Below are 21735 nucleotides of genomic sequence, written 5' to 3'. Positions count from 1 at the left end.
TATAATTAAATTTACCATTATTCGACCCATTTTATTCAAAAATCGACTTAAAAGTTTCCCTCTCAAGTTACCAAAGCACTGCTAATTTTTTTTTTTTTTTAGTAATGCATGATCTTTATTCGGCTTGTATTTATGTAGGGTGTTGAAGTGAGTTGTTTTATCTCCTTTCTGATCCTTGCCCTCATGTCAGTCTAGGCGCCTGTGTGATCCGCAATGTGTTATCAGAGTTTATTTAATTGTTAACATTATAAGAAGAATAGTTAATACAAATCTTAGTCATACAGGACATCTGTAAACTACCATCTGTTCTATTGTTTTCTCTCCTTTTCTTGAAGTTAACGAATTCAAACAGACGTCTTCGTTGGGAAAGTTATGACGATGCATACGTCAAGTCCGTTTGTCACCCTCTCTCGATGGACTGTGTATGTATATTTATTTTTTTGCATTAGCAATCCTAATCTTGGTGAAATTATTTTTAGTCTAGCACCTGAAACGTTAACAAACCATTAAGTTTATAAATATTAACTTTTTCGAGAAATCAAGTTAAAGTTTATTGTTGTAGAGTACTGGAAGGGTATATGGACAAAATTTATAAATACATGATATTATAGGGGTATTCATGATCTTTAGTTTAACATGTTAAATGGAAAAAACTTGTGTTATAAGGAGAAATATTTCCTTCTTTTACCATGTTAAAACGATATAACATGGTTGAGACTCTGTTAATAGGTCTGCTAAATACAGAACTGACGGGAATGACGCCATCCAACAGACCAGCTGAGCTCTTCATCATTTTGTTTGTTATCATGATAGGTTACTTGCATGTAGTTTTGATTGTTTTAAGTTTGTTAGTTTTGTGTTTTGAATGTCTTTTTGTTTTTAAACAAGACAATCAGTAACCAAACCTTCTACTTTTCACTTTCTTTAGGCATGTTGTAAAAAATTACTGTAATCAAAGTAGTAGTAGACTTAGTAGTAAACAATAACAAGAAGTTTTGGAAGGAAAGGTTACTAAACAAGTTGCTCAGAAAATCCGCTAGGAGCTCTCATGCATTTAAAATTTAACATGACTTTAAATAGGGGTGGTAACATTGTAAAATATTTTACATTTAACACAATATCATGAATACCCCTCATGAATACTTTTGTTTGTTATCTGAGAATTTTACAAAGGATGTTGGGTTGTGAGAATAGGTTCGAGGAGAATACCCCATTGGTTTATGGACCACCTATGCTCATCTTTGATCATCCAGATATGTTTTAGTCCTTTATATGAGCTCTTCGTTATAAAAAATAATTTTGTGAAATTTTAAAGACACTCACTTTCCATCTTAGGTTTTAGCATTCCTGTCCTATTGGTGTAAGCAAAATAATGTGAAATGTTAGTGTAGAGCAAATTTCTTGTTGTGGAAATACTTAGCTATTTCATTAATATTTATTTTTATATTACTGTGTAAATGGTTTTTCATATTTGAAAATTTATTTTATATTTTCTTTTCAGGCCCAGAGGCAGCTGTTGTTTCCTGTCGGAAATAGAAGGTAAGACTTAAGAATAATTATATTATTTGCATTCATCATCATAGTTCTTGAACATTCTCAGCAAATCGAGTATTTAAATTTTAGAAACGCGTGTGTGAATATGTTTTTTTAATTTAAAAGCTATTGAATGGTACTTTAGGCCAAAGTCGTCTTAAAAATAGTTTCGAGTTATAAAATGTTATATGTCTCTTTACTGATGTGATTGTTAAAAGCTATTCGGGCTTGTTCTATATAATGTTATTAACAATGAGGTGTAGATAGTTGACCGTAGATTAATGCTTGAAGAAGTTTGTCGGGGGGTGCGGTCAGCAAAAAACAACATAAATAAACAAAACCATATTTATGAAAGGAATATGGTCCGGGTGCGGTAAAAAAAAAACTCAAATAGTAGAAATATACTATTTTAATATACTATTTTAAAATCGTATATTTCTACTATTTGAGTTTTTTTTTTTTACCGCACCCGGACCATATTCCTTTCATCTTTACACACGGTCAATCAATAATCTTCCAGTATGTCCAAAACCATATTTATTTATTTTATGCCGACGTTTCGACCTGAGTTTCAGGTCTTCATCAGGGGTTGTGGCGTAGAGGGAAGATTAGTAACTGCAATGTTATTAACTTTTTAAGAAAACTTAAGCCCATTGACCTTTAATTAAATTCGACCAATAATCTTCAGCTTACTTTATTTTTAGTCCGCACATTTTAAATTTTTTTTTTTTTAATTTATATCCGATAGGAACAATTGTATAATGAAATAATATAGTAGTCTTTATTATCCGTTGATAGCTTATTTAAAATGTATTGAACGCTTTTCCTATTCCCAGGATGAAAAATAGAGCCAGAACAATGAACGTTACTGTGAAACAATGGCTATTTACATAAATATAATCACTTATCCCCCCCCCCTCAATCTGTTTTACATATTCTCGAGAATCGATCCCATATATTTCATAATAGGTTTAGTATTAAAATCTTTCATCTGCATATTGCCCTATTTTATATGCCTTGTGTAGGTTTCGGACCATTTGAAATGCGCAATGGGCCGGGCAGTCTTCAACATAGGACCCAAATGTATTCGCTGAGATTGAATCTGATATACATACATAAGTCGGCTTCGTTCACTGGAACCCTCATACAAAAGGCTCCACTCCTTAGAATATAGATAGAGTTATTCATTACAGGTTTCTTTTTTGGAAAGAGAAAAAAAAAAAATATGAGAGAAAGAAATGCTTTTGTTTATTGCATCCGTTTCGAAAACTAATTGGTGTCAACAACTAATTCCAGGTGGTTTCGGTTTTTATCATAATAGACTTTTAGAATGTCATTAAAATATTCTTTGTTAAAATTGAAGCTTTAATTAGTTTTTTTTTATCTGTCAGTATCATAGCTAATCGATTCTTTGAGCTAGAGTTGGGAAGTTAGATTCTTTTAACGATTTATTTTTTGTGGAGAGTTCATTTGAGATTGATTCAGGCAAATACTTTTGTTTTTTTAACAGAATAAAATATCACACAAATAATTTTTATTATTTTAATTGAAAAAAAGGCTAAATATAATTAACAGTAGGTTTCAATCCTCATTTAGACTTTTCTTCAATTGTCTAAAAGTTAAATAAAAACTGGATGTCAATACTTCTACCACAAAAAAAAAAAAAATATCCACAATGTTCTCAGAATTCACAATCCTTTTCATAAAGATCGTTTATGAACTATTTTCTGGCTTATCACGTTTTCCTTCATTTATGTTGTAATATGCTCATCAAACTTAATATTATTTTTATATTAATAATACTATAATTATTAAAAAAAAAATAATTAATGTGAGTATAAAATAAATTGTTTTCGTTCTATAAACTCAGTGGATGATTAAATATATTCAAGTGGTATTTTTTTAATATTTTGTCGTAATATCTTGTAGTAATAATAGACCTTACATTCAAATTTTTAACAAAACAAAGTTCAATGATCCACCAAGGAACCCATGTTTCATTCAACCATCAAGCTTGTTTTATATGTAACACTATTTCTGAATAACATATATTTTTTTTTTTTTATAAATAAATTCCTGAAGTAGTTTTTCGCGTTTTTCTAAGGTAATTCCAAACCCCCTTTATGACTTAATACAGGGTTTTAATGCTGTGGGTCACGCGAGATGTTGGTCTCGGTAACCAATGTTAATTAAACAATACAATTTTTATTAGAGATAGCTATCGATGAAATCCCACCTCTTTTCTGACAAACTTTTCTAATTTAGTTTCGGTCCATTCGACTGTTAACACTTGAAAATTACATGAAGTATATATGGAAAAATACAATAAATTCTATATTACAAAGAATTCTATATTATAATGTTCGTTAGCTGTGGGAAGTCATCAAATGCAGTATTTGCATTTTTATCGTTTTCTTTTGTGGTTATGAAATTGAAATTTTGGCAAGAAATCGTAAAAATTTTATTTCTTTTCTAAAATAATGCAATAGAAACCATTTGGGTTTAATGTTTAGGACTAACCGTAATAGTTTAAACATGTTTATATATATGCGTAAATAAATGTACATATTGGTTAGTAGTAAAACTACAGAATTGCTTTACTCGCTTTGGAATAACATCTTCCTTTACGCAACTCTCTACGACTCTTATTTCAACACAAGTCCCTTTACTTTGTGCGTCTCTCGAAGAACGGAACATCAGACCCTCCTATTGTAAATAAGTAACCCTCCAGGCATTAAAATCCTCAGGGAATTCGCGAACGGCTCGAAATGGTTTCCTGGTCCTATTTCTTCTTATATCACAGTTGATCGGGCCGCAAAGGCATACCATACTCAGTGGGACTCTGGGGAAACTTTCACCCGCCTCCTAGGAGCTCAGCTTTCGAAAGCATTTTTGTTTCGGAGACCATGTTATTGGTATCGTTTGTGACAATTTATTTAGGAGTATTTTCCTCTCGTGTAATCAATCAGCCACCTATATATTTTCATAAAGAATAAAATTTTTTTGATTGGTATAAATTTCTGAATTTTCATTTTTTTTTTGTTTATCCTTAAGTTAGTAAATTTTATTTCGAAAAATTATTAAAAAATTATCTTTATTCATTATTTGTGAATAAAAAATCAAACAATGTATTCTACGTCCTTCATTCTTTTATTAACATAGGTATAACAAAACATCTTGGCCATTTGTTGCTCAAGTAACCTATCAAAGTTCATTTCCAAATTTGTATACATACATTTTTATTCAAGAAAATATATTAAAAAAATTCTTTTTAAATATACTTTTTAAAAAATAATAATTAATATATCTTAATTACTCAACACAAATATAGAAGCATATTAAATATAATGTAAAAAGGTTTTTGTTAAAGATAATTTAATGTCGAACTAAGTATTATGTTAGATATATAAATAATAACAATTTTCTAACAAAATAAATAAAAAATAATGATATACATTTCATTCTATATTTTAGAATTTAAGAAGAAGAATAAATAATAGTTTGAGTTAAATGGAATTTTAAGCGAAATAAGATAGATTTTTATTTTAGATTGGGTATAAATAACAAAAATATTTTTTAACTTAAAATTTTACCAAATGTACTTAAGGCTGCCATTTTTCACTCATTGTATAACTGACTAATAGTTTACTATCATTTTTTATCATTTTTAATTAATTCTATTTTATAAGAAGATATTTTTTTTTTAATAAATACATTTTAGTTGAATACATAAATGAGTAAAAAATTATCACACGTGTGTCTTACTCTTATTAACTTCATCATATCCTCTCTAGCTCTTTAGCGTTATATCTCATGCGTGCATTTCTTGATTTTTGTCCTTTTTTTTTTTTATTTATTTTATTTTGTACCAGATCGGCCTGGTATGGGCCTTACATGGTTGATATAACCGTTATATTATTTTTTTTTTTTAAATAGTTGATTATGGAGGGAGGTATAGTCTCATACAAAAGACACCCCTAAATATATACAATGTTTTTATTAAAAGAAGAAAAAAAAATAGATAAGAGTAATGCTTCTTAATAAAAGAGGAATGTAAAATTAATAACGAAAAAAATATTGATATTGGTAAACTTAAATAAAACAAACAATTGCCCTCTAATAGTGAAAAGAAACAAGTTAATTTGAAAAAGGGACGTGAGAATAAAATAAAAAATAAATAAAAATAAAAAGTAAAATTGAGGTAGTGTGACTATGAATTAATTTTATATTTATTAAAGTGTTTATAACAGAATGTCCTGCAGCAGTCTGGGCTTCAGTCTTCGGGTTGAGGTTGGATTTCCCAGGTTGTAGGTCACAGCTCCTTTAACTGTCGGCAACTGGGAGTGGAACTTCATGAACCGTTGTTTGATGTAATTCTCTATTGATTTCATATGTAATTCGCGATGCAATTGGCTATTTGTTATGAATCAAGGAGCATTAACTGCGGCGATTGTTAGGATTTTATTTTGAAAAGATTGTAGTTTTTTCTTTTCGTGAAGGATGCCGCTCCCCAGACTTCACAGCCGTACATCAGCAGTGGCCTGAGAATTGTTTTAAATATAAGAACAGTTGTTTCTGGTTTTAGTTTAGAATTTCTGTTTAGGATAGAATATAGCATTGCTAACCTTGCATAAGTTTGAGTTTGATGTTGATATAGTGATTCCAGGTAAGGCGGCGATCTAGATGAATTCCCAGGTACTGTTTTACTAGCAGGATTGTTTTTTGTCCTGGTGTACCCTTTACTACTGCTCTCCACTTCCCACGTTGACACCCTACAGATCAGGAATTGGATAATTCCATTATAACTATATCTACTTGAAGTCACTCACTTGTCTAATCAATGTCCAGAAAGAGCGCCACGAAACAATTGAGCGTTGTCAACATGAGGGAATTACAACGCGGACATAAGCAATCTTCCTTTGCTTCGGACAAATTATGTTCCGCGCTGATAACTGCTGGATACCATTTCGCCCCTCGATCTGGGATGTAAGTAGGACAATTATATTTAACAGTCATTGGATGATTTAGATGTAAGGGTGTACGATTGTTCAAATGACAGTGATTCAACGCGTTGGTGCCAGTCAAAAGTCGCAGTCCAATTTCAGGAAATTTTGACGTTAAATTTATTAGCAAGCTGTTAAACTAATCGTAAGTTCTTGTCAGGTTCTTAAGTAAATAAAAAAAAAACTATTATGTTAATGTTGGAAAATTGTATCAATTTAATCCTGAAACATTCTTATTCCGTGATTTGCTACGCTACGAAAAACAACTAAGAAGCTTATGGAGGATTTTTTCACGGCTCTTGAAGAAAATTGTAAATGCAATGGCTAAAACTTTGGTTTTTAATTTTTTTTAAAAAATTAAGTGAGAGGTCAATTAATTACCTTGATGATCTCACCCAGTTCGACTCGCTTCCTTTTGATCATTTTTGTGCAAATAAATTGAGGTTAAATAAAAACATTGAGCGTTATAGCAGTCTATGCATTTCATCTTAGTATTATTTAATATTATTATTTTATACTCTTCTATTGAAGTGCGATTTTCTCCTGGACCAAAACAACCTTATAAAGTTGGTACCTAGCCCTTCAATGGATTGTGTTAAAACGCAGCAGTTAAGGTGTGAATAAACGATTGAAAAGGTCATTGAATCCAATATCCTTCAAGGGTTGCACTGAGGAGGTATGTCATTAATCTTTTTTTGTAATACAGTTTTTAAACATATTATTATTTATTTATTGAAATAAAATATTTATCTCATTAAAAAAAAATAAAGAGAAAAATAGTAATTTAATATGCAAATAATATATTAAATAAATGAGATAATAAATATTTAAGGTATTTTTGCTCGAAATAAATCATTAAATACATATTTATTGTTAAAACATTAAATTATCATTTAAGTAACATTTAAATTAATATATTTCTATATTCAATTTTTATTCATTAATAAATTATTCTTACGGTTTTGTTTTATACTTGTAAATAATTCTTAACTCAATGTAACATATAGAAATAGCAGCTAAAAAACTATGAACATTTACAATAATTTGAAATACTGTTAGTCATTCGTATCAAATTTTAATTCCATTAATTCTATATAAAAATGGATTGGTTAAATATGTCAAGGGGAAAAATACACCATATTTTGTAATAATGGCCCTATTTCTAAAAAGAATGTAAGTTAAATATTTTCAACATAGTTTGGAGCTGGCTGGCGAAGGATTTCTTACTAATCTTTAATATTAATGGATTTTCGTAATGTACTAGAGAGAGTTAATGTAATAATTAACAAATTTGAAAATGAAAATGATCGAAAAATAGGAACTGAAGAAATATTTGAAATTAATGATGGGTTCAATGCAATACAAAATGCACTTTAATTTTATTTTGTGTCTACAAATCATTTATAATTGCAGTACTCACTTAAAAGCGCCAAATTTGTTGACATTTTTCAGAATTAATTGTTCAAGACGTCGTGAATTTTCATCAACATTTGAACATTTTCTAATTTCAATTTAGTTTAAAAAATTTAAAATTCAAAATATTGTTTTCAAAAGGGGGAAAGGTTTTATTTACATGCAGAATTCGCCACTTTAGGACAATGATTAATAAAAGGGAAATAAATATTGATTACACCATCAGTAAAATTGCACGAACTCATTTTCCTTCATCGTTTTGAGGAAATTTAATTGCACTCTCAATTATCTTATAAATTGAATTCAGTGTATTCTGATTCATTCTTTTACCACGTCAATTAAATGTATGCAATAAAATCAATTCAACAGGAAAGAGAAAAGGTTTAACAACGGTTTTATGAAGTCAATTAATATCAATACTCGGTAAAATTAATTAAATATTTTCTGTAATTCTCCATTAAAAGTTAACTTTTTATTTGAAAATTAAGTTTATAAAACTTAGGACAGAAAAGATAGTCGAAACTGCTCGTCGATTCCGACTGTTACGACATACTCGTACATAATAAGGCCTATTTGGAGGTACGGAGTTGAGCTTTGAGGTTCCATTAAACTATCGAATTCCTCTCGTATCCAATCCTTCCAATTCAAATTCCTTCGTAAAATCCGCAAGGCATTTACAATTCGTCTCATTGTAACACTAATATCATATTTACTAGATTTATTTTTATGTAATATAATAGTAAATATCAAGAAATAGTTTTAGAAAAAGTTTTTTTCATATTTTATGTACGATTAAAGATTAGGATACCCATTATTTTTTTTCAATTACCTTTATTTTAATTTATTAATTTATATTTTGAGATTACTCAAAAATAATAATAAATTTATTGTTTACAAATACTTTAATTTTTGTTTTTGAAAAGTACAATATATTAATTAATACTTCCCTTTATATTTTACTGGTTACTATTCCTTCTTTGGTACGCCAAAAATTTGCTTTTGACGTATTTTTTAGATAACTAGTTTCTGTCCGTAAATAATATTGTGAACGGATTAATTATTAAGAAATCGATTTTATTGGAATTTTCTAATTAATTGTACTATCGATTGTAGCTTTGGAGTTATTGTTTCAGCTGCTGACTGTAATAATTTGCCACTTCAGTGTAAATTATCTTGAGCCTCATTGGTGATGGCGCTGTGCCATGAAGGATTTCGCTGTCACAACACAACTTAATTTATCGTCCAACGACTTTTTTTATTCCAAACCGTAGCATATTTTTTCAATTTACGGTTGTAAATTATAATATAATGCCCTTAAATTTTGGATGTTGTTATTAAACCATTCTGTGCATTTATAAAAATTTTGTCAGAGCTAGTTAAAATCGTATATCATAATTATTGAAATAGGGATAGTTTACGCGTTAAAATTAAACTTTCAAGATCCAAAAAAACAAAATTCCTAACAGGGTCTCTGCTGACAGGGAAAAATAAGGGAATTTTAAATATTTTTGTAAATCCAAAAAAAAAGGAATTTTCCTTCCAAATGTAAAAGATTATGTACTTGCTATTTATTTTGTGACTTTGACAATGGACATTCCTTGTTGAATTTGTATGATACTAAAAAATGTATTACTATGACAGAATATCATATAGTGATGATCAGTATGTACGAGGAGTTATAAATTATATGAAGATTAAAATTAATGTTTTCAATTTTAGTTCAACCACCTTGAAGTTGGGTGGTAAAGTCAGAAAATCTCAGATATGTTTGAATAAACAAGAATAAATAAGGAAAATTAATGTTACTGTAATCATAAAAACATATTCCTTTCTTTTTTATACAATCTGCCCTCATAACTTTGTATATCTTCGAAGCCACCGCGAAATCGTCCAAAGTGGTTTAGGCTTAATGATAATAAAATAAGAAATATAAGAATAACAAATAAAACGAAATTAATGTCTAATAACATCTTATATATGTAAGAGATAACACAGTCATGCCTGTTTAATGGGGAACTCCGAATAGAGCCTTTCCCCCCCCCCCTCCACTTGAGGAGGAAAAAGTACAACTCCGGACGACAATTCATACCTAAAAATAAACGTATAAGTACTATTTTCCGGCTTATGTAATTGTTCTAAAATAAAGTAAATGCAGTTTAAAATCAACGAATTGCATAATTATGAATAGTTAAGGCTATTTTGACTACTCCTAGACCCAGTGAAGTAGAATAAATTAAAAAATGATTTTATTGAAATTAATGGTGTAATTTTCATAAAAATTTTAAAGTAAATATGAAGGATAATTTTATACTTTTTATGGATAATTTAGTTTTTCCATGTGGATCTTAGTTAATATTCTTTCTATAAAGCATAACAAATTTATGTTACTTTTTTAATATTACTTCTGTTTAAGAAATGTATGTTTTAATTTTTTTTATTATTGTTTAAGACTTAAGTAAGCAATATTTCAATCAATAATATTTGTAACGACATCGTGATAGTCGATCTATTTATAAATATTTTTATTAACTTCTTTATTTGAGATGTATGGCAGATAATTTTATTAATTACAGGGGAAAGTATACAATATAATAATAATAATATTGGTTTATTATATAGTAAAGAGTATTTTTATTATATTATAATAAAAAAAAAATATAATCAACTTTTCATTATTTTTTATTTATGATTGTTTGATAGTGGTTTAGTTTATTATCAATTTACACAATTTTGATCCTTTATTTCTCTCAACTTTTATTATTTAAAATTCTCCAACATTTCGGCCCTCAGGCCATTCTCAAGGATACAACCTACAATAAGTTTTTTGTTTTTATATAACAATTACATTATTTCCTACAACTACACACTGATTTCTTTGGCCATACCTTCAATATTGATGTCATTGCTTTTTTAAGAAACCCAAAATTGCCCTTGTCACATCTTTAAAATAAATTAATCATTAAAATAATATCATAATCACTTCATAAAATTTTGTTTTTAAATAGATTTCTTACTTACATAAGTTTTAAAAAAAAATTGATATCCTAGATTTAAAAATTTTTTACAAAACACTTTCCCTCTTTCATTTATATTTACAACTTAAAAACAGAACCTACCTTTAACAGGTTAGGACTTTTTCACCTTATCATATAACTATAACTTTTTTATCATTAATTTACATTTTTAATATAATTTAATTAACATTCATTTTTAATTATTTTGCTTATATTTAAAATCCATAATTAATATATTCTTATTTTATGTGTATTTTTTTAACATACATATACCACCCTCTCTATTTTATTTTTTCACCTATTCATACTTTTATTAGTGTATAATTATTTTATATATACATTTGTACAATTTAAGGATTTGAAAATTTATCTATATAAAAGTTAGTAATTTTATATATATAATAATACAATAATCAACTTTATTGTGGTCATTCATTTTTACGCATTATTATTATTAAATATTAATTTAAAAAAAAAAACCTTTAGAACCACATAAATACCCTCATTTTTAATATGATGATTTTTTAATATCTGTTTCATTTTATTTATATGTACTCCACAATTCTGTAACGTTTTGGTATTTTCAATTTTCAATTGGTCATTTCATAGTGCATTCAACTAGCTTTATATTAATTGCTAAAAGACATCTATAATTCTAAAAAATTAGGAGGTATATATATTTTTTTTTCAATTTTTACCTTTGATCATTTTCTTTTTATTTATAAACTTTAAGTTTCTATTAAATGAATGAGCTCATAATTTATTTTCTTATCATTTTCATCACTTTAGCGGCTAGTATTCTTTAACGCTTTCATTCAAATCCTTTGTTAGCTTATTTCTTTAAAATTAGCATCAGGTGCGTGGTTATGGTGACTATCTGCGCAGGGAAATGCCATTATCTCTATCCTTACTTTCATAGGTTAGTTAGAGAGAGAGCGTGTCCAGAACCTTTTGATCGCCGCCATCAAGCTTCTTGGTTGTTAAATTTTTAGGAGAAGTCTTTTTCCACGCTCTCTCATTGTGATTTCGATGATATTCTAAACGAGCTATTTCTAACAACAGCATTGTGCTATATAGTGAATTCACTGGTGAAGAAATATCTAATCATAAAGAATCTCTATTCACAAAATGGAACAATAGATAACTTATTTAATGTGATAAAGAATGAGATTTGTAATCCTATTTACTTTTATAATCATTATACTTTAGAATACTTATTGATGGTTAGAGGCGGTACTTGGATAATTTATAAAATATTTAGTTATATATTGTAGACTTCAAAGCCCCGAAGTAGAAAAAAGTCCTCAATAAAAAAAAAAAATCTGTTAATCAGAAAATTTAAAATAAATGATTACGAATACTTCTAAAACTTGCATATTGAAAATGGCCAATATAAAATAATATAACGTCACTTAAGAGTGAAATATATAGATATAAAATAAAACTTTATTCCATTTAACTTTAGTGTACTATTATTTATTGTATTTATTTTTATAAATCAATGAAACTTTCTTTTTTAAAGCTTCCTTTAAAAGTAACGACTTAACGCCCTTCAAATTTATATATTGTGCGTTTATTTTTGATAATTTAAGTTCAAAATTATAAATATTCCGAGAAATATTTTTTTTTTCTTTGATATAAATCAATATCAAATAAGTTTACTTAATGTTCGAATTCATCCTGCGTCCAATCCTAACTATACAAAAATCTTTTTTTATTTTAGGTTAAATCTTACAAACTAATCTAAGGGCTTTCTTTAATAACAAAGCCCTTATAAGTGCAAATGAGAATTTAACGAAATACTTGTTTGCATAAAAAACTGCTTTCTATTCTCACTAGTCTTGTAAATGAAGATAGCAATAAATCAGTTCTTATTCCCTGATCAGGCCATAAATATAAAGTTTATTAAAATCGTCTCATTTACCTACAAAATAGAAATACCCCATCATTCTTTCCCGATTATTTTAGCCGCAGGGAAGCTTGAGAGAATATTGATACCTCATAGTGGCTGACACCAGCCGGCTGGGGCATGGTTTTTTTCCCTTCCGGGCTTTCAGTGTTGCGGGGTCGGTGTACCTGACAGGGACAAGATAAGTTACATTGCAGCCCTATGGGAATATTCGATACTCCACAGATTTACCACTCTTCACGCTCCTACCGGCCCAATATTTATAAATAATTATTCCTGCTTAAAATTGTAAATTTCAGCCTAACTTGGGGGACCATTGTCGAATGGAATCGCATCCCCAACCGTGCGGGAGGGTGTCATCGGGGTAGAGAAGTTAATTTACTCCCCCCTCCCCTCCCTGTTATCGTCCATTACTGTATCCCCTCCATTTTTCAATTTTCGTATACGCCATTGAGCCCGTTAGAGGATTTCCTTGGAGGATATTATCGATCCTTCAATAATAATGAAATTTAGGCATTTATATTCTCTTTTTTAATTATGTAACTTTTTCGTGAGTTATATTTCATTATTCCTGATTTCTTGTTTGAGTGATGTATTGATTATTGATGTTCCTTCATAAAATATATTATTTTAAATCGTGTACATAAATATATAGTATTTTTGTCCTATTATTTATGCCCGTCACCGTTCGATAAATACCATTTCTGTTGCCCAACCCCCACGAATTTGCGAACTACAAACAAGAACCTACAATGCTTTCTTTCTCCACTTGGATTCTCACTCCACGAGTTGTCTCGTTCATGTTCGTTGTCTTTATGAGGACTACAGGTGTCGGACGCTCCTGTATAGGATAGTAAAAAGCTTGTTGGTGCAGCTGCGTCCAATCAAGACGAGTATTGTAATCAGCCTTTCACCCAGCTGATGTCTTAAGTGATTGCATGACATATTACCATACGTTAGACTTCTTAAGCTTTAGTGCCAACTGTATAAGACTTTTGAATAGCCGTATCTTCTATTGTCCGGGATGTCTCTTCAATCGTTCCCAATAATGATAGACTGCTATACAGCCAAATGTCGTGTAATTTGTTCCGTTTGTATCTCAATATAGGATGCTTCCTGCCGAGGCTAATTGTGTGTCTCAATTCCAAAGTTCATTTTTTTTTCTTTAAATGTATTCCTGGTGGTGAATAACTTACTTCTTGTTACGGTATACGGTCGTGATGAATTCTTTCTTATGCTTGTAATTTATTTAAATTTTAAAACGATCTGTGAATTGAACTTTCACGCTGGAATATTAATATGAAATCGGAACCGGTGTGGCTTCAAAATATCCCACTGCATAAGAAGCTATTTGAAGGGTACTTGTTTTTCTAGTTGTTCTAATATCGAACGCTATTTTAAATAAAACTAGTAAAAATTGTATTCAAAGTGTTTAAGGTGTTATGTTTTAGTTTCTGTTAAGTGTCTGTTTAAGTTGTTATCCTGTAATAGTATTCTATAATGAATGACATGTTACATCAGGTGTTTGCACATGGTTGAAATATGTGAGGTTCGCTACGCTCAGAGGTCTCAATAATTTTATCACTGTGGTTAGAAATAATAATACTCACCTATATAAATAGTGAAACAATCAAATATACTCTAAAAGATATTGGTAATCAATGCTACCCATTGATAGCACTCTAATGACATTTTACATTAGCTGGTCTCGTGACCATCTTCTTTTCAGGCGCCTCGGAGGATTGTCAGGAATGGAAGAGGATGCTAGACTAGAAACTAGAGGGTTTGAGTGGTTAGGGAGTTTATAATGGAAGGATTGATATCTGGTTCGGGCTAGATCGGTTACATAGGGAACATTAAAGTCTTTATGTATGATTTTATTTGTGACAAAGTAAGGTGCATTGAGGATTTTAGATTGTAAGGATTGAATACGAGAGGAATTCGAAGGTTTAGTGGAGCCCCAAAGCTCATCTCCATATGTCCAGATTGGCCTTTATATTGTTTTTAAAATATTAAGCGCTTTCAAAAGTTTAACAACTAAAAGCAGACCTCATTAAACATTCGCACTTGAAAATGCGATCGTACTATTTGTAATTATTTTTAAAACGTAAATGTAATTTTATTTTGTGCGGACAGGACATGAATACTAAACGGAAGTTGAATAGTATTTTATCTCGGAGTGTTAAGTTGTTTATTATAATAAAAAGAAAGAAAAAATCCATTTATCCTCAGTCGCAATTACTTTACAAGAGAAAAAACACAACTCAATTTTATTATTATACGAAACGGAGACATTGAGAAGATTTAGAAGTCGCCCTACAGGATGAGATATTTGTTTGGAAGCGAAACAAAACGAACGAAAGGCGAGCCATAAAGAAGAAATGACTTAAGAGGTTGGATAAGAAATTTCTGAAATAAAAGAAAGATCCTAATGGAATTTGGAACGGGAGTGGACTCGGAGCAGCTGCTAGTATGACGGACGGTTGCCTTGCCCTCTCCCCTAACCTTCAAGATAACTCCCCTCTCTGATATATTACCTCTAAGCATACCCAGGCTAAGCACCTTGTCGTATTAACGGTTAGAATATCTTATTCCAACTGACTCATACAGCCTGGTTAGTTTATAAAAAATGGATATATACAAGAAAAATATTGGGGCTGAATATTGGTTATTGTGCAACACCTTGTTGTTCGCTGCTAAACCTGCTTTAATATGGTCCTCAACTTTGAATTTTGGTTTTAAACTCCAGTGAAATTATGATTAAAAACCACATTGATTATCACTCGATGAGTAAAATTGTGATTATTTTTTATGTACCCATTAATTTTTTATTTCTGATTTTCTAATTCATGTTTCTAACGGGAGTAAAACAAAAAAATCATCAGCTCTAAATGACAAATCGATTCCATTGTAAATAAATTATTATGTATGAAGGTATCAAGTATTTTATCATTTGGTTCCTTAGGTCAAATCCCTATTAAAGATTTTCTTTTTTAACATAACATGCGATTTAGTTTTTAATTAAAAAAAAAATATCAGTGAGCAACATATTCTAAAAAAAATGTATATACACACACACATAATCTCAATCATATCATGCTGTAGTGTGAAATGAGATGTTATACCATAAAAATATGCACTTATCTTCTTGAAAATCCTATTAACCTTTAAAACCCAGAAGGCCTTCAGTAATTAAAAGTGCATAATGAATTTTGTTGTGAAACCATGATATAACGGTACGTCTCTAATGGTTTTCATTTTCAAGGTAAATTAACTTTTAAATTTATCATTAAGCGTTATATCTCATAAAAAAAAAATTAAATAAATAAAAGAACGTTTATGGTAGTTTTCTCATTTATTTAATTTTCTTTCAGAATTAAAGGAATCCGTGTATCTCATGTCGGTTTTTAGAAGGTTAAAAGTTATTTCTAGGATTTTCACAAAATCACAAATTTTGTGAGAAAATTGTCAAAAACCTTTTGGGAATATACCTTTGTATCATATAAGAACCCGATGTGAGTTTATATTAAAATTCCATTTTTAATCAGGATCCGTAAAAAAAAAAGGGCAAAAAACAGAATGATTTTTATCTTTTCTTTATTAATAAGAAATAATTAAATGAGTAATATAAAGATAAAAATTAATTTTTCTTAATATACATTAATTAATGAAATAAATTAAATGAGTAAACAAGAATTTTTTGTTGGACTGTGAATGTGCCTTTGATATGCATATTGTACCGGTGATTTCCACTTCATTTTATGCTCTTCTAAAATTATATTTTTTCGTATACTGTGGGAATATCTAAGTTTCATTAGAAAAGTTATTTTAGTTTTGTCTTATTCATTTAAAAATGTTACTAATTTTTTTTTATCCTCCTGTCTACATCTAGGAATTTTACATTTTAGCTTAAATGTTATGAATTGCAATTTATCAAGACTGATTATTTTATTTTACAGTAAAAACAGTTTTGTGTATAACCTTTATTGGCCTAATATTGTAGAGAACTGATATCGAACTATATTAAATGTTTAGGTATTAGCTTGTAATAGTACAAGAGCCGGGAAGAAAAAAAGGCAGTTATCTCACCCCAATTTTTGATTACTTCAATAAAAACTATGTATAATTACTAGTCAAAATTGATGAGTCTGCCAAGTATAGGTAGGGGGAATAAAAAATGGCGGCTGTTTCAAAACCTTAAAAAAAATTGATTTTTCATTCGGAGCTCTATATCTTAAAAACTACCAATAACACAAGAAAATCTAATAGAACATTATTTAAAGAATAAATTTGCTGAAATATTAGGCCTAAAAAGCAAAATTTCTTAAAAATCTACTGAAAGATTAAATTTTATTCCCCCTACCTATACTTGGCAGACTCATCAATTTTGACTATTAATTATACATAGTTTTCATTAAAGTAATCAAAAATTGGGGTGAGATAACTGCCTTTTTTCTCCTCTTGGGCTCTTGTACTATAAGTAATTACTGAAATATTTCACAATCCGACTTCTACATCCGTCTCTTGGAACACCTGTTTCTATAAATCATATTTAGATACCATCATTTTTTCTTTGACGAGAATATATATATGTTTTTTTTTCTCGGTATATTGCCCGCGTATATCAGCCGAGACGGATAAAAGAACCTGGCTATCAAGGAGTCTATTCATTAGACAGAATCTTAGCCAGGATCAAGGGAGAAATCTCAAACAGCGGGCTGAATCAACACACATTAAATCTCCACAGCACTCCCTCGAAGAAAGGGAATCCCTCCCACAACCTGATTTAGCTGTGGTTAGCTCCTCTAACAACACAACTTGATATCTCAGAGCTTTCCTCGGATAATATTTGCTTTTACACCCTTACTCTAGGATATACCGCTCTTGAACAAGAGCTAAGAACAATGAAATTTTAATTTTTTTTTTATTGCCTCTTTATCCTTACGAGAACAATCAACCGGAACGAATTGCCTGTTTATAACCAGCTGACGCGCGGATGTAAAGACAACCATGACACATCGCGTCATAGATAAAAAAAAAGTTATTTTCAGTGTATAATAATAGTTTAGCTTAATGAGATTCTGTCTGGGAAAAACACCTATCCTTTCGATAGGTTCTCAATTTTTGACATATTTAATTATTAGAAGGTTAGCACTATTGTATTTTATATCAACATTTATTATAAAATAAACTAATGAATAGTTTCCGCAGTAGCGACACGTTGGTGCATTTTATTTTTTCACGAGATGACAGTGGGTGAGTCGAGTATTGCCTATCTATAGCTAGTCTGGCCTGCGAGTCTGCCTTTTCATTTCCAGTGATCCCACAATGACCTGGCAGCCATAAAAACAAGACCCTACAACCCATGTTGAGTGAGATATGCCGAAGAACTTTGGACTGTTCCAATCTGAAGCTTAAATTTCAAAATTAAGAAAAATTAGATTCCGTTCTGATGGACTGTATAAATATGTGTCTTAACTTTCATGTTTAAAAAAATATAGATATATATAATTATTATATGTTTCATTTGTCGTATCTGAATATTTTTTAGACAGTTTCATAACTTCTGCACCCTGCCTTATTTGGAAAATGTATCATAGATTCTATGAATCAAGACATAAAAAATAAATATTATATAGAAAAGTACACTTAATTAATGAAACTATAGTGGAAACCCGCTTATCCGGCCTAATTGAGGCTGAGACTTTACTGTTAATTGAACACATATATTATGTTAAAATTAAAATGTAATATAATCAGTGACAGGGTGAGAGGGCTGCGCTGGGATCTCATCGAGCTCTGCTCTTCCTCTCGTACATAGGAGACTCAGCGATCCTCAGGTCGATAGTGTAAATATTGTTTATAAGAGTGTAAATGTGACTGGTGACTATTTTATTTATTTATTATTATTTTATTTCATTTATTTATTTGTTCATGTACATAGTTGGATTATATTAATTTTTTTTATCCATCTGAGAGAGATTTTATTTCTTTCTATGTATTTTTTCATTTATTTATTTATTTTAGTATGAATGTGATCAATCATCGCTAGTACCTATTGCCCAACAACGTTGTGTCGGATTGTAATATCTATCAAAAAATAAATAAAGTTTTGAATTACCAAATAAATTATAATATAAAACTTATATATTTATATCAAAATATGATGAAATTAAATTTTTAGAACAATTTAAAATAAATCATCTCCTGAACCCAAACCCCTTCATAGGTTATGTTGCTAGAGTTTTTTTTTCCTTAAAGGGGGGAACCATTAGAAACCCCAGTCATTTTTTTTATCCTTAATGGTAAACCATAAGAATCCTGGTCATTTTTAAAATTTTAAAGACGTTTCATTTTTTTGTAGTTTCATAACTATACAAAAACCTAATGGAATTAACACAAAAATATATAAAATTACAAAAAAAAAAAAATTAAGGTAAAATTAATTAACCTTATTTAATTCACGACTATTGCTATGATTTTGTATTTACACTTAAGACAGCTTGAATTATTTGTTTTAAACCCATAAACTTTTTTTTTATACTATATAATTCCTTGTAAAAGCCCATAATTCTGAACATTTTCAAACTTCGTAAATTTTCTTTGAATGTTGCATCTATCTATTTACTAAATTATCTAAATTTAATTTATGAATATAAATTAAAATTAAATTCTCTTAAATTTTGTATTTGATTACTTTAATTGATTTTTGTTTTGTTTTTAGTATTAAAAAATAATTAGGAGGCACGAAACCGAATGTTATGAACACCACTCATTCATCGTTTACAAATTTCCTGATTTTTTTCCTGAAAAATTGGCTAACTTCAAAATTGCTCATTATCATAACCTTTATCATTGAGTAAATTCCGTGTGTATGCGGAACAAATAGCTGAGCTGTCGGGCATAAGATGTTTGTAGGACAAAGACATGAATCAGAGTTGTTTACTTTGACTATCTTGACATCTAGGTGGTCATCAGGTTGACAATAATGAAATGAATCATCGGTTTCTTAGACTTGATGTTAGTAGTATTCACAAATAGGGAATGATATCATAAGGAACTATCATGGTTCATTATTTTTGCCACCATAATCATGTGTATTTAATATTTGGTTATGGAAGTGGCAGTGAAGTTGTGTATTCTATCCTTTTTTTTTGTTTTGTGTTTTTGTATTTTTTTTTTACGCAAGAGATGCTTAAAAATAAAATAGTTCTTGTTCCAATTTTAAAAGCTTTATTGTGTGTTTTAAAAGTTTTATTGTTATAATATATTTTTTTTTTATCTTGAACTTATTTGGCTGTAATCAAAGTAAGAACATACTTTATACCCTTACTTTTCAATTTACTGAGACTGTGTGTATAATATTGTGATTAGCGAATGCTAAATTACTAGAATTTGGTACTAGAAGTAGGATAGCTCTCAGGTTTTACTCGAAGATACTTCGATTTTCTAATCTCTTGAAGTGAATTTAGAGTCATTGGGTTATAATTTTTTGTCGTACTGAAAACAGATGATTTAATTAATTACTATAATAATAAATAAAAATGTATGCCAAAAATTGTATAAAACTTTTCAGCCAATTCTTATTTTTGAGTACTATAAACATAAGTTAAGATAAATATATAAATATTATTAATAATTGGATTTTATAATTTTGTCCGAAACATGGAAAAAATTTCATGCCGTTTTTCAATTTCAGGCACTTCTTAAATATTGCTCGATTTATCTTAAATTCTCTACTACCCGTTCCAATCTAATTTTCAAAAGTGATATAGGACCGTTGCTCTCTGGGGATCTTAGCGGGCGGATCCGGCGGGGAAGGATTGCCTTTTTTTTTGTGTAATGATCTCCTGTGAGACTGTGACATGTCGTACATCGACCAACCTACTCGCTATAGTTGTCTGTTTAAAAAAGTCAGATAAGTAAGGCTACATTGAGTTTAAATTAATAATTTCATGTATATGTAAAGTAAAAGCCTACTATTGTAATTTTAACTTTAAAAAAAAAAAAATATTTTATTATAAATTTAATTTATTAGTGCCTTCTTTGATCAGTTTTATTTCTTTTTATGATTTTATGTGATAGTAGTTCTTTTTTTCTTAAATCGTCAACTATAAAAATAGTTAACAGCTATTGATTTGCCGACGTTTCGCCCCACTTTGTAGAGTTTTATCAGGGTTAAAAAGATACAAAAAACAACTACAAATATTTTGACATAATAGGACAAATTACCGAAGGTGAATTAAGGTAGGATTAAAATTATATAAATATAAATGAAAACAAAATAATATAAATATGAAAGAAAATAGTAAATAAAATAGACAATGATAAGAATCTAAAAAAATGCGCACAGTATTAGGTTAAAATAAAAAATTAGACGTAATAACACGTAAAATAAAAAAGTAGAAGTGAGAAAATATAATTTAACATACCAAAGAACGGAAAATGAAGAAGTAAGTTAATATTACATAAAAGTCAAGAAAGACTAAATACAATAAAATACAATATCACCCACCTGTTTCTGCTGAGGTCAATACAAAACTTGTAGAATATTGGAAGTAAACAAAGTAGAGGGGAGGTACCGTTAATTTTAAAAACACGTGAAATAAAAGGAGATATGTAAATATGATAATAATTGTAACTATACGAAATTTCTGATTTAGGTAAAAATAAATATAAATTAAATTTAATAATCCTTTGACTGGAAGAATCTTAAGGTATTAACTTGATTTATTGAATTATAACACTTTCTTCCTTCTTACTGTATAATAATTTATTACTTATTACATAGCAACGTTTCGGGAGATTTCCCCCATCTTCAGGCTGCTAAAATTAAATTCAACAAAACTATATCCATGTGCTT

General features: G+C 29.2%; 1 protein-coding gene across 4 annotated transcripts in view; it reads left to right on the top strand.

Annotated features, from left to right (window-relative positions):
* The window catches only part of LOC106684418 (latrophilin Cirl), a 185767-nt gene that overhangs the window by 63852 nt on the left and 100180 nt on the right, over positions 1-21735 (top strand). For all 4 annotated transcript variants that reach the window (XR_010844271.1, XM_067050544.1, XM_067050543.1 and 1 more), the window contains exon 2: positions 1502-1539. The gene's annotated coding sequence lies outside the window, so the exon portion shown is untranslated. The remainder of the gene's footprint in view (positions 1-1501; positions 1540-21735) is intronic.

This window comes from Halyomorpha halys, unplaced genomic scaffold (assembly GCF_000696795.3).
Source record: "Halyomorpha halys isolate HHAL.00 unplaced genomic scaffold, Hhal_1.1 Scaffold579.1, whole genome shotgun sequence".
NCBI lineage: Eukaryota > Metazoa > Arthropoda > Insecta > Hemiptera > Pentatomidae > Halyomorpha > Halyomorpha halys.
Note: the sequence above shows the minus strand (reverse complement) of the source record. Positions and strands in the feature narration are given on the sequence as shown.